Source organism: Python bivittatus, unplaced genomic scaffold (assembly GCF_059951505.1).
Source record: "Python bivittatus isolate LINGU-HERP-01145 unplaced genomic scaffold, Pbiv_v1 ctg000700_np1212, whole genome shotgun sequence".
In the NCBI taxonomy this organism is placed as follows: Eukaryota; Metazoa; Chordata; class Lepidosauria; order Squamata; family Pythonidae; genus Python; species Python bivittatus.
In genome coordinates this window covers 103,324,200-103,334,705 of record NW_028277098.1, presented here as the reverse complement: position 1 = coordinate 103,334,705, position 10,506 = coordinate 103,324,200, and the positions used below count along the sequence as shown (strand labels likewise).

The following is a 10,506-nucleotide window of genomic DNA, read 5'->3' as shown; positions in this document are numbered from 1 at the left end:
TGGTGTGATTCATTGGGCTTGCACGCCGGGTAAAGGACCGAGCTTTCTGGGACAAGGGCCTGGGGTCCCTCAGCAGCAAGTATGCAAGCGAGAGGGGGAAGCCCGCACTGGAGCAAACGTCGCATTGGGGGCGGCTCTGCAGGGCCCCACCTGTGGCTGCCACTCCCAGGAGAGGAGGAGGCCGAGATACCTGGCCAGGTGGACCCACGGATGCTCCCCGGGGCCATGGCAGCTGGGCCCTGGGGAGGCAGGAGGGAGGCGCCCCATTTTCCCTTTGCTGCAGAGATCCCTCCCGTGAAGCTTCGTGGCCCTGCTCCAGCGGTGGGCGACCCGGGAGCCGGTGTGCCCATGGTCGTGAAGTGGAATCCCCCCCCCCGGCCCTGCCTCGGCCGAGCGCGCAAGAGACCGAAAAGGAAGAATGCGCCCGCCGTGGCTGCGCAAGGGGGAGGAGGGAGGGGGTCGCCGGGCTGCGGGCGATGGGGGAGAAGACGGCGTCCTTGGAACTGCTTCTGCGAGGGCCTAAATTGCGCATCCTGGGGAGGGGTCCCTGCAGCTCCTAATTTGGCTCACGCTCCCCGATGCCCATATTCTTCTCATCTGCCGCTCTTTCAGTGGAAATTGGCGGCCGGAGGATGGAAATGTATGCTTTTGTGGAATCCCACCACCCCACTTACCTCAGCTCAACACGCAAGGAGACCGAAAAGGAAGAATGACACCAGAAACTGAGAAGGAAGCCAGGACCCAACGCCTTTATTGCAAGCAAGGAAGAAATGCACCCGGTGTATGCTTTATGGGGAGGGTCTCCATGGTGGCCGCGGGGAGAAAGGAGGGTCTTTGAGTCAAATTGGTGCACGAGACACAATTAGGAGAGGCCCAGTCTCCACGGAGAGGGTCCTGGGAAGAGAAACAGAGTCAGGTATGCAGTTCTGTCAAGCACTGTCTCCTGCGCTGCCCAAGTACTAGCTGGACCCCTAGATCAGCCCCGGAGCTCCTCTTTCAACAAGGGAGAATTCAAAAGATGGCTCCTTGGAGCACATGCAAGGCTGTGTCCATATGAGAACCATCACCGAGTGGGATAGAGACCCTCTCTGAGAGTCAGAAACCAGGGTTTGAGGTTTGCCCACCTAATCAAGCCATGGATCTCCATGTCTGCGGGGCTGGATCTCCCTGGCGGTCTCTGCCTATCCCACCAGAGCGGGTAGGGTGGGCACGCTCCAGGGCCCTTCCCTTTTCCGTTGCAGGCCCTGCCCTAGGGAACACCCTCCCCCCGAGATCTGACAGACCCCCGCCCTTTTAACCTCCCGAAGACCCCTGAGGACCTGGCTCTTCCCCCAAGTGTTGGGATAGGGGGAGCTCGGAGCGGGACGAGGACCTGGTGGCAGCATCAGGGAAGGGCAGTGGGGCAGCAGAGCCAGTCCTCCTTGGAAGTATTGTTCCTTTTATGGTTGCAGACACTGTTTTCTTCTTGGGTTGAAAGCCGCCCAGAGTTAGGTTTTGAGATGGGCTTAAAGGTTTTGAATAAAGAATAAAGAATGCAAATGTTGCCTGAGGGCCCCCTTTCCCCACCACCCAGGAGCCAGAGGGAAAGAGGCCCGCAGGTGGTGAAGGGTCGAGACAGCTCCGAAAAGCACAAGGCCGGTGGCTGCCGACCGATGGCGGCATGTTGGGAAGGGCTGCCCGATGGCTTGATCAGGTAAGCCTACTCCTCCCAGGAGAAGCCTTTTGCACGCTCCTGATCTGCTTGGATCCCGTCCATGGTGGGATCTGAGACCCCCGACAGAGCAGATGGATTGATCAAGGAGTTAAACAGGTGCAAATGTCCTTACCTTAGACGGGATCCTTGCAGGCCCTCATGCAACCATAACGGCAACACTTCTGCTTCCCAGGACATTCCGAGTCGCTTCTACAGAGGTCTACACAAGGAGTGCCCGTATCTGGAGGTGTCTTCGGACACACCCCACGCTCTTCTGCAAAACAGAACATCCCAGCGGTTTGTGGTTCAGTGCGGTTTTGTTTTGTTTTATGTTAGCTTATTATGCTGAACTAATGAAACAAAAAAGTATTAAAGGATGAATACATGAATGTTTCTCCTTTTAGTCTGGCGTAAGAATTCTTCTAGCCAGCCCCCACGGCTGAGCAACCCACAATTCTTGAATTCTCGGTCGATTCCGGATAGCCAAGAAGAACGCGTGCATCTTTAACATCCAGTGACTGATCCAGAGTCATGCTAACAATCCTCTTGAAGTTAGTTACCAATGCAACTGTAGTAAGAATGATTGTATAAATACACGTAGTCCTCATTCAGCAACGACCGTTCGAAGTTACGACAGCCCTGAACGAGGAGACTTATAACTGTTCCTTGTAGCTGCAGCTGTCGCAGCGTCCCTGCAGTCACACAACTGGGATTCGGGCACTTGGCAACCAGCATTTCTGACCTTCCCTGACAGCTCCCAAAAAGCAGTCAACAGGGAAGCCGCCAGGAGGTTGCAAATGGTGACCGTGTGGCTGCGGGACGCTGTGGCCGCATGGGATTCGCCTAACAACAGCAACTAGAACTGGCACAACTGCCATCGTAAGTCGGCAGAGTCACCTGACGTCACACTTTACAACCGCATCGCTTAGCGATGGAGTTGCCAGTCCCAATTACTGACGTTAAGTGAGGACTACCTGTAAATAAAGTCCAAAGCCACCAACCGCTGCCTGGTCACCTCTCCAGAAGGATGGGGATGGTAAGCAGCTGCTAGGAAACGTCCTCCGAGGCACGCATGTGGGTAAACCAAAATTTATATCCCCGCCCATCTACCAGAAGGAGCTCTGGCTGGCAAGCAAAATACAGTACGTTAAAAGCAACCACTTAAAACAATAAAATGCACGGAGGGCCCAGTAACAGCTTACGCCCATCCAGCAACCATCCCCTCCATCTGCATCAACACCTGGGTCCCGGTGCCTAGGCGAAAAGCCAGGTCTTCGCCGCCTTCCTGCAGCCCAGCGGGGCCGGGGCCACCGTTCGGGGCCGTACGTGTGGCCCCCTTCTCTTAGATCCACGGCCCTCCCAGTTTCTTTGTGTAATTGGTTTACTAAACAAACTTATATGGCTGCCCGTCCACCAGAAGGAACTCTGGGCGGCAAACAGGAATACAAACACAATATAGTCAGGACAAAAAGCCATTTTAAACAAAATAAGACCAACTAAACAAATTGAAGCCCGATAAAACTGGCATTCATCAGTCAAGGTATGTGACGGGCGGTGTCCAAGTGTGAAATAGATATAAATAAATAAAATAAGTAAATGTGTGCAAAGGCCCTCCTGGCCGAGGCTGCCGAGGCGCCAGGAAAGCCCCCGGCCTGTGCGCCAGCTCTTACCGGGGGACTGTCACCCAGGCAGGGTTAAAGATGTCAAAGGTGTGCTTATCTCAATTTAGGATCATTTTGGGGCGCTCCTGCGAACACAGAGGGGCTCTTCTTCCTGAGAGCTGGGAAATGGTCCCAGAGGGCTGGAAACTGAACGCCAAGTACTGGGAGCAGAACTGGGCGGAGTGGGCCCCGAGTGTAATGAGCACATCCTAACAGGGAGGAACTGATTGGAGATCAAGGGGCGACACCCTGAGTGCAAAAACCAGTCCTATTCGAACGACAGATTGTTAAAAGGCCAATTTTAGCAAACCCAGAGAAATAGTTAAGACGAGTCCATGGGAAGAAAGTCTTAAAGGTCAAGAGGGCCCTTGAAAAGGGAAGCAAAGGTAGCTGACTCACAAACAGTACCCTGCGTGACTCTGGGCACCACACTCCAGGAAGACATTCAAAGGTTGGGACAGAGAAGACAACAGAGATGACACAGGGCCTTCCGGACATGGCTTGTGAGGACAGGCTGAGAGCTTGGAGTGGCCATTCTGGAGATAAGACAACTGAGTTGAGACCCCTGATGAGCACTTAGGAACATTAGAGGGTGCCCAAGGGAAGGTGATCAGGGACTCTTCTCCTGCAGACGCTGTTGTTTGCTATGGAGAGGCAAAACAGTCACCTCTCAGCTGGTGAGTTGAACTGCTTTTCCTGACCCTGCACAGGGTCGGAGCACATGGCCCTTGCGGTCTCTTCCAACAACCTCATGACTTCTTCAAGAGGAATGGGCTGACAAAAGGGAAGGAGAAGCATGTGTGAAAGAAATGGCGACAAGGGCCTTGCCCAGATTAAAGGGAGCATTTGAGTATAGGGGTCCTGCGGAGAGGATTTAATTCAGAACAGAAGGAAGGGGAAGCACGAAAGGTGTGGTTGTGGGGCAGTGCTATGGGCTTCTGAGCCAGCAGGGGATCCGGATAGTGCTCTCCTCAGCCAAGTACAGAACCTTCAGGGAGGAGAGACGCAGAAGAAGTGGGAGACTTCAGCCACCTCGACTGAGATGAGGAGGAACGCTGGCAACTGGTTGGCACCCGGCTTGGCTGGAGTACAGGGAGGGGCTCGGGGCAGGGGCTGGGCATGGGCCCTTCACTTGGGCCCTTCTCATTCTTTCTGAACTGCGAACCTGCTGTCCTGCCCCGCAAGGGCCCTCGAGGCACCGGGAGGAGAACGGAACGGAGAAGATCTAGTGGGAAAGGCGGTTCTCCACTGAGAGGGCACAATGCCTTCTATTTTAGAGGGGAGGAACACCACTTGCACCTCTTATAGCAATAAGCCATCTTTTACCTTTGTGTGGCTTGTGGTGATATCCAAACATCCCCTGAAGGAAACCATAGTTTGTTTCCATGCAATAAACCGCTGTATAACAGTGATGACTGTTTGAATCTATCTTGTACAAACTGTAATGGGCACTTCATTATTTTTCTGCTGCTGTCTTTGCATCCACCACTCAACGTCCATCTGGGAGGACCGGCAGAAGACAAGGGAGCCGGAATGGCGCTTCTCTCCCACTTGGCAGAATGTTGCCAAAGGTTGGGTCTAGATTGGCCTTTCCTTGGCAAAACTTCATTCCACTGATCTTTGGGTCTGAAGCTGCTCCCTCTTTTCCCCCAACTTGGACTTCCTTGCCAGTGCCAACCCACCACCAGAGCCGCTGCCCCCTTTACCTTCACAGGCGGAACGGCATTCCTCTAAAGTCTCAAAATTGTTGGCGTTTCCCTCACAGCCACCATAAATGAACAGCGTGCACTTGTGAGAATCTCGGTTGTAGAAAAAGCGAGGGAAGTAGCCTGTGCATGGTCCCCGGTCAGCAGGGAGGAGACATCTTTCTGTTGTGAAAAGAGGGTTTGTTGGCTTGGAAGGGAGTCCAGTGTAGTCCATCTCTTCTTAGAGTAGCTGGCATGCAAATCTCTAACATGCTTCCCCACCCTTGTGCTCAGCTCTGGGATTCTTGCATGTTGTATGTCCACCCCTAGGATCTGAGCTCCCCCCGCCTGCCAAACCTGAGGTCCTCCTGGACAAAGTGGGACTAAAGAAGGTGGGACAAGAGTGTCTCTCCGTGCAATCCTCTCTCCTTCAACAGACCGCAGCACATGCTCCACGTGGAGACCATGGAAGGCATGGCAGTACATACTGTGGGGGTGGGAGAGCCCTGGCAGCCGATGCTAAGGGTGAAGCGTTAGACCCAAGCGGAGAAGAGGAAATGTCCCCACCTTCAAACACCAGAAGACTAATCAGAGAAATAAGAGGGGGGGAAAAGAGACAGGCTTGTGGTATACTGTCACCTTTGTAATTGATTCACTTTGACTTTTGGATTACCAATAAAAGAATGGTGAGGAAAGCAGCAAAATTGGGTGAAGGGAGATGAGGATCTCAGAGCAACCCACAGAAAAGCAGATTACTCCAGAGATATTACAGAAAATATTTGAAGAGATGGGGAAGAACGTATCTGAATCTGTTAAAAGTGACTTGGCTGCATCTGAAGGGAGAATGGAAGAAAGATTTGTAAAGATGAAAGTGGAAATGAAAGAAGTTTTAAAAACTGAAGAACCTGTAGGACAATTGATTGGAGACGTAAAACAAATTAATGATAGAGTGGAAATCTTACAGAGCGATGGAAAAGGATTTAGACAATTGAACTGAGAGAAAAAGAATTCTGCTTGAGATTCAGAGCAGTTCCAGAGGATCCTGGTGAAAACATTAGAGAAAATGTTCAACCTTAAACAACCTTCTGGAATGGGATGAATATGATATGGAAGCTGAGGTAGATAACGTATTTGCAATCAACACACAATTTGCAAAACTGAGCGAGATACCAAGGGATATTCCTGTGCACTTTGTCAGGAAGAAGATGAGAGACCAAGTGTTACAGCAACACTTTAATAGTAGATTGAAGATTAATGATACAGGCATAATTGTATGTAAAGAGATCCTAAGCAGTATAAGAGAAAGGAGTATTTTTCCTTGAATGACAAGCTCAAGCAGAAAAAGTTGTCATTTCACTGGGATGAACTGGAAAGTAAATAAAACTGGAAAGTAAACTGGAAAGTAAATAAAACGAAACAGGAACAGGCCCGACAAAAGGGAAGGAGAAGCATGTGTGAAAGAAATGGCGACAAGGGCCTTGCCCAGATTAAAGGGAGCATTTGAGTATAGGGGCCCTGCGGAGAGGATTTAATTCAGAACAGAAGGAAGGGGAAGCACGAAAGGTGTGGTTGTGGGGCAGTGCTATGGGAATCTGAGCCAGCAGGGGATCCGGATAGTGCTCTCCTCAGCCAAGTACAGAACCTTCAGGGAGGAGAGACGTGGAAGAAGTGGGAGACTTCAGCCACCTGGATTGGGATGAGGAGGAACGCTGGCAACTGTTTGGCACCCGGCTTGGCTGGAGTACAGGGAGAGGCTCGGGGCAGGGGCTGGGCATGGGCCCTTCTCTTGGGCCCTTCTCATTCTTTCTGAACTGCGAACCTGCCGTCCTGCCCCACAAGGGCCCTCGAGGCACCGGGAGGAGAACGGAACGGAGAAGATCTAGTGGGAAAGGCGGTTCTCCACTGAGAGGGCACAATGCCTTCTATTTTAGAGGGGAGGAACACCGCTTGCACCTCTTATAGCAATAAGCCATCTTTTACCTTTGTGTGGCTTGTGGTGATATCCAAACATCCCCTGAAGGAAACCATAGTTTGTTTCCATGCAATAAACCACTGTATAACAGTGATGACTGTTTGAATCTATCTTGTACAAACTGTAATGGGCACTTCATTATTTTTCTGCTGCTGTCTTTGCATCCACCACTCAACGTCCATCTGGGAGGACCGGCAGAAGACAAGGGAGCCGGAATGGCGCTTCTCTCCCACTTGGCAGAATGTTGCCAAAGGTTGGGTCTAGATTGGCCTTTCCTTGGCAAATCTTCATTCCACTGATCTTTGGGTCTGAAGCTGCTCCCTCTTTTCCCCCAACTTGGACTTCCTTGCCAGTGCCAACCCACCACCAGAGCCGCTGCCCCCTTTACCTTCACAGGCAGAACGGCATTCCTCTAAAGTCCGAAAATTGTTGGCGTTTCCCTCACAGCCACCATAAATGAACAGCTTGCACTTGTGAGAATCTCGGTTGTAGAAAAAGCGAGGGAAGTAGCCTGTGCATGGTCCCCAGTCAGCAGGGAGGAGACATCTTTCTGTTGTGAAAAGAGGGTTTGTTGGCTTGGAAGGGAGTCCAGTGTAGTCCATCTCTTCTTAGAGTAGCTGGCATGCAAATCTCTAACATGCTTCCCCACCCTTGTGCTCAGCTCTGGGATTCTTGCATGTTGTATGTCCACCCCTAGGATCTGAGCTCCCCCCGCCTGCCAAACCTGAGGTCCTCCTGGACAAAGTGGGACTAAAGAAGGTGGGACAAGAGTGTCTCTCCGTGCAATCCTCTCTCCTTCAACAGACCGCAGCACATGCTCCACGTGGAGACCATGGAAGGCATGGCAGTACATACTGTGGGGGTGGGAGAGCCCTGGCAGCCGATGCTAAGGGTGAAGCGTTAGACCCAAGCGGAGAAGAGGAAATGTCCCCACCTTCAAACACCAGAAGACTAATCAGAGAAATAAGAGGGGGGAAAAAGAGACAGGCTTGTGTTATACTGTCACCTTTGTAATTGATTCACTTTGACTTTTGGATTACCAATAAAAGAATGGCGAGGAAAGCAGCAAAATTGGGTGAAGGGAGATTAGGATCTTAGAGCAACCCACAGAAAAGCAGATTACTCCAGAGATATTACAGAAAATATTTGAAGAGATGGGGAAGAACGTATCTGAATCTGTTAAAAGTGACTTGGCTGCATCTGAACGGAGAATGGAAGAAAGATTTGTAAAGATGAAAGTGGAAATGAAAGAAGTTTTAAAAACTGAAGAACCTGTAGGACAATTGATTGGAGACGTAAAACAAATTAATGATAGAGTGGAAATCTTACAGAGCGATGGAAAAGGATTTAGACAATTGAACTGAGAGAAAAAGAATTCTGCTTGAGATTCAGAGCAGTTCCAGAGGATCCTGGTGAAAACATTAGAGAAAATGTTCAACCTTAAACAACCTTCTGGAATGGGATGAGTATGATATGGAAGCTGAGGTAGATAACGTATTTGCAATCAACACACAATTTGCAAAACTGAGAGAGATACCAAGGGATATTCCTGTGCACTTTGTCAGGAAGAAGATGAGAGACCAAGTGTTACAGCAACATTTTAATAGTAGATTGAAGATTAATGATACAGGCATAATTGTATGTAAAGAGATCCTAAGCAGTATAAGAGAAAGGAGTTTTTTCCTTGACTGACAAGCTCAAGCAGAAAAAGTTGTCATTTCATTGGGATGAACAGGAAAGTAAATAAAACTGGAAAGTAAACTGGAAAGTAAATAAAACGAAACAGGAACAGGCCCGACAAAAGGGAAGGAGAAGCATGTGTGAAAGAAATGGCGACAAGGGCCGTGCCCAGATTGAAGGGAGAGTCTGAGTATAGGGCCCTGAGAAGAGCATTTCAGTCAGAACAGAAGGAAGGGGAAGCACGAAAGGTCTGGTTTTGGGGCAGCGCTATGGGAATCTGAGCCAGCAGGGGATCCGGATAATGCTCTCCTCAGCCAAGTGCAGAACCTTCAGGGAGGAGAGACGTGGAAGAAGTGGGAGACTTCAGCCACCTGGATTGGGATGAGGAGGAACGCTGGCAACTGTTTGGCACCCGGCTTGGCTGGAGTACAGGGAGGGGCTCGGGGCAGGGGCTGGGCACGGGCCCTTCTCTTGGGCCCTTCTCATTCTTTCTTAGCTGCGAACCTGCCGTCCTGCCCCGCAAGGGCCCTCGAGGCACCGGGAGGACAACAGAATGTAACGGAACCCCCTCCCCTCCCCTCCCCTTTGTTTCATTTCATTTGCAGATCTCTCAGCAGCTCTTCCTAAATGGGGCCGGGCGATTTGCAAAGCGGGCCCCCCTTACCGTTTTGCCCCAATGAAAGGGGCAGCTCAGCCAGGAGGGTGAGGATACCCAGAAGGAGGAGGCCATGCACAGCCTTCATGGCGCTGCTCCGGGGGGAATGCGAGGCTGCGGCTGGAGGGACGTTTAAGTCCCGCTTTGAGGAAGTGAGAAGGGCCGTTGCATGATATGGGAAGGCGTGGGGATCTCTTTCTCATCCAACCGACCGTGCATTTTCCCTCCCTAGGTGGGGCAGATAAGCGTCATCTGTACTGGTGGAGGCCCACGGAGATTGCATTCAGCCTTCGCCCAGGGCAGAGCTGACGAGCCCTCCGGCTACTGCTCCTTCCCGGATCCACGTCCATTGCATTGCAGCATCGGTTGGCACATCGGAATTACAAAGGGTGCCCTGGCTGAAGGCACCGGAAGGGTCACGCGCCTTTGTCATTGTCATAGCTGTGGCTCGGGAGGCTCTTGCAACATTAGGGGTAGGGTTTGAAAGTGATCCCCACCCAAACGCTGACCGATTTTGAGGGGGAAATCATAGCTCTCAAGCTTCGCCCAAGAGGAGCTGAATCCTCACGTTCCTGCTTCCTGCCTGCGGGGAAAGTTCGCCCCACCTTTCTCAACAGGCAGTTGCAGCGTGCAGATCCCTCTTCCAGGGTGGGGCGGGGGGCAGACATGAACTTTGGCCACCGTTGCAATGCTGGGCTTTTCCTCCATTTGAGGTCAACTGGCTATTTGTAACTAAGGTCAAGCCTCACTGTCTACCCTGAGCCTCTGGGGACTTCCTTCTAAGCCGGAAGAAGAAACTGGACAATTCAGGGACACCCAAAATATTGTGAAAAGGGATTCCAGCATCTGCAGATGTGGTGCAGGGAGGAGAGGACAAACATGGGAGCTCTTAGGAGAGTCTTAGCCCCACTGCTACATATGATAGGAATCGGGGCTGTAGACTTTCTGCCAATGTCCAGCAGCCAGGACACTGCAGCCCGGGGGAAACCGAGGCCCTTCTCACTAGTCCGGAGGAGAATCTGCTCTCCGAATGTCTCTGCAGCCAGCCAATGGTGTTCTGGCCCCACTGAGCCCCGCGGCTGTGGGGGTTGCACAGAAGCCTTGGGCGACTCCAGCCCGGCTGCCCAGGCCCCTCCGCAGAAGGAAGCAGCCCTCAGGAG

General features: G+C 51.7%; 1 pseudogene; it reads right to left on the bottom strand.

Moving 5' to 3' along the window:
• Window positions 1-750: 750 nt before the first annotated feature.
• LOC112542578 (kunitz-type serine protease inhibitor spermatin pseudogene) lies at window positions 751-9,434 on the bottom strand (annotated as a pseudogene).
• Window positions 9,435-10,506: the final 1,072 nt, after the last annotated feature.